Below are 3,916 nucleotides of genomic sequence, written 5' to 3'. Positions count from 1 at the left end.
CCCAGCCCGGGCCCGCCAAACAACAATGACGGCTGCAACCAAAAAATGGCCAGGCATTGTGGCGGGCGCCTGTGGTCCCAGCTACTTGGGAGGCTACGGCAGGAGACTCGCTTGAGCCCAGGAGTTGGAGGTTGCCGCCTGTAGTTCTAGCTACTCAGTAGGCTGAGGCAAGAGAATCGCCTAAGCCCAGGAGTTGGAGGTTGCTGTGAGCTGGGTGACACCACGGCACTCTAATGAGAGTGACAAAGTGAGACTTTGTCTCTAAAAAAATAAATAATGAAATAAAATAAAATAAAATAAAACACCTCATCCATATTGGGTGGATACTGACTTCCCACTTTGGCACAAGCCGCCTGCCTGGAAGCTGCCATCATCTGGGCCACTTCACACACTGGCTACCCGCCTGGTCCCTGTGAGCAGTGGGCCCTGCCTGGGTGAATATTCATGGTGGCACATGGACCTGATAGCCATCCAGGTCACCTCAGCCCACATCTGCAGGCTCATGGATGCCCCTGGTAGCAGAGACAGGGCTGCTGGTGAGAGTCAGCCCTGGAAGGGCTGAGCCTGCCTAGCAGAGCCCATGTTCCATCTCTGGGAATATCAAAGGCTGGGAGGAGTAGTGCAGGAATTCACAGGTGGCCGAGGGCGGCTCCCTGAAAAGCAGAGGCCCCAGCTGGGCCTTGTAAGTGAGGCAAGATTGCCCTTGTTGACAGCCCAGGCCTGTGAGCTTCTGAAGAGAAGCTGCCCTGTGGGATGCTCTGCTTTCAGAAGTCTCTTTGGTGACAGCCATGTGCACAGCACCTGAGCTCCAGCAAATGTCTTTCCCAGCAGTGATCTTGAGCCCTCATTATGTCCTGGAGAAACAGATTGCCATTTTACAGATGGGAAAATGGAGGCTTCAAGTGCAGTGCCAAAGCCTCGTGCTGGGTGCCTCTCCCACTCTTCTGCCTCCAAGCCCAGAGTTGGGGCTAAGAGTAGGGGCTGTGCCTATCATTGCCCACTCCAAGATCTCACAAGCCATGATCATTAACGAGGAAATTGAGTCACATGGAGGTTGAGTAACTTGCCCAAGACACAGCTAGAAATTGGCAGAACTGGGATTTAAATCTCAGGAGTCTGACCACTCTGCAGAGTTCAAGCCCTCAGCTTGTCATTCTTGTCATAGGAACTCCATTAACTTGTCATAGGAGCTCCATCAAAAGGGGATGTGGGGAACCACACAATTCCCCTTGCCTTCCCCAGTGAGAAGAGAGGACAAAACAGGAGGAAAGCCCTTGCCAGCTGCCTAGGAACCACGGAACCAGGGCTCAGAGCCTGTGCCTGTTTCATCTGCCTGGAATGCCCCCGTGCTCCTCCTCCCACAGCTCTTGTGTTAACCAGCTGTCCTACAATGTTCCTCTGTTGCTTTGTGCAAGCCACCAGCAGAACCCTCATCACCCACAGGCTGTAGTCAAATGTGCTGCATCCATGTCTGTATCTGTCATCCATCACCTTAATAATACCACACAACAGAGAACCCCAAACTGCAGATTCAAATGTTCGTTTAGCTGAATGAATGGGTAGTGTGGGGTTCAGCTCATGTGGGCTGGGCCCTATTACATGCAGGTCAGCTAGTTGGTCTACAATGGCTCAGCTGGGATGACCGAGGGGACTTGTCCTTCAGCAAGCTAGCTTGGCATGTTCTTACAACAATCAGAGAAGAGAAAGAGCAAAAGGGGAAACATGCAAGTGCGGTGACAAGCCCCTGCTGTGGCAGTCAGCTACCGTCCTATCAGCCTGAGCAAAGCCCAGAGCTGAGCCCAGAACCGAAGCCTGGCAGAACATTCTTCCCAAGGAAGGAGGACATTGCAGAATCACTTGGCAAAGGACATGGTTATGGGGAGGGGAAGAACTGCAGGGCCCTGATCTACCACATCTGTCCTCTCTGCTAGACCATGCGTGTGTTCCTTAGGGGCTGATTTATCTCCATTGGACTAAAACTTCTGTCTCGAGTTAGTTGGGTTTTGGTGAGGGGAGCCATCTATGACCTTCAGGATAAACATTTGACTTCCTCTAAAAGTCTGTTTCCTCACATGTGAAAAAGGAAGAGGGAAACTGACCCTCCTATGTCACAAGATCACAGGGAACAGCTGAGATCTGGGCTCTGCCCCGGCCCTGAGAGTGTGTTGCTGTGTCAGCATGAGGGATTCATCGAGGTTCCAGGCTCCCATTCACTCTGGTTGAACACAGACACCCCACTGCCCACAAGGCTCCCGAGGCCATGCTCCTCCATCTTCCTTCTTTCTCTTTATTCATTTCCTCTTGCTCGCCTTCTCTTCCTGCCCCTAAGACCCAGGACCAAGTTATTCCTTTTGTTGTTGTTTTGTTTTAAAATAGAGTCTCACTCTGTCACCCTGGGTAGAGTGTTGGGGCATCATAGCTCACATCAGCTTCAAACTCTCAGGCTCAAGTGATCCTCCCAAGTAGCTGGGACTACAGGCACCTGCCACCATGCCCAGATAATTTTCTTTTTCCATTTTTTAATAGAGAAGGATTTCGCTCTTGCTCAGGCTGGTCTTGAGCTCCTGAGCTCAAGCAATCCACCCACCTTGGCCTCCCAGAGTGTTAGGATCACAGGCGTGAGCTGCCTCGCCCCACCACCCACCACTCAAGCTACTTCTAGAAGTACCTTCCTACTCCTCCTCTAGCCAACTGACTGGGCTCATCGGTCAAATCTCAGCTTCTCTTGGTCTCCCACTCTCCAGGGTGGTGCGGCTTTTAGGTAAAGGGTGTGGGCTCTCAGCCAGGCTTCCCACTCCCAGCTGTGGATCCTGAGCAAGTTTCTCCACCTCTTGAGTCCTACTCAAATGGAGAGAACAGTGGCACCCACCCACAGTGACAAGGTGAGGATGCAGAGAGCTAGCATCATGTGCTCACGACACTGCCAGCCACAGTGAGTTCCCGCCAGTGGGAAGAGTGGGCCCTCATTATTTACTCTCGTAACACCCCATTCTTTTCCTTCCCACACTTACTGAATTTTGTGACTGTATATATCTGTGTGGCTGTTTGTTAAGGACTTTCTCCCCCTATGTGGAGTGTAGGCTCCGTGCAGGCAGGACTCTTGCTCAGTGAAAACTGAATCCCTGGTGCTTGGCACACAGAGACTGCTTGAAAGTGTTTGTAGAATGAGTGAGGGCAGGAATGAACAGTGGATGAGAGGAAGGATGGACTTTGCCCAGGAAGGGCAACAGATGGAGACTCAGCTGAGGATTTGACAGGGGCAGAAAAGGTTTCGTTATCTTTGGCTAAGGTGGCCTGACTATTGCAAGACCATTACCAAGACTAATCTCTTCCAACTACAAATCTTAAACATAACAGGCTCCACCCACTCCCAGACCCAGGGCCAGGAGATGTGCCTTTCTCCTAGGACCTGGTCACCCAGGGCAGTAGCCCGCTATGCATTCCCAGTCCTTGGTGCCCTGAAACCTCTCCCCACCACAATGGGAAGGATCATGTAACCAAACACACTGTTCACTCTCCCTGCCCTCACAACTGCCAGAGAGCTGACGTTACACAGGAGGAAACTGAGGTTGTTAAGTAACCAAGCAAGTCAGCCCCATGACCCGCAGAGATAGCTAAGAAACTAGCCCAGAGTGCAGTGGCTCACGCCTGTAATCCCAGCACTCTGGGAGGCCAAGGCAAGTGTATTGCTTGAGCACAGGAGTTCGAGACCAGTCTGAACAAGAGTGAGACCCTGACTCTACTAAAAGTAGAAAAATTAGTCAGGCATTATGGTACACGCCTGTAGTCTCAGCTACTTGGGAGGCTGAGGTAAGAGGATTGTTCAAATCCAAAAGTTTGAGGTTGTGGTGAGCTATGATGATGCCATGGCATGCTAGCCTGGGCAATAGAATGAGACTCTGTCTCAAAAAAAAAA

Source organism: Otolemur garnettii, unplaced genomic scaffold, assembly GCF_000181295.1.
Source record: "Otolemur garnettii isolate 467f Iridium unplaced genomic scaffold, OtoGar3 scaffold00011, whole genome shotgun sequence".
In the NCBI taxonomy this organism is placed as follows: domain Eukaryota; kingdom Metazoa; phylum Chordata; class Mammalia; order Primates; family Galagidae; genus Otolemur; species Otolemur garnettii.
The sequence above is the reverse complement of the archived record's forward strand: the minus strand, read 5'-3'. Positions refer to the sequence as shown.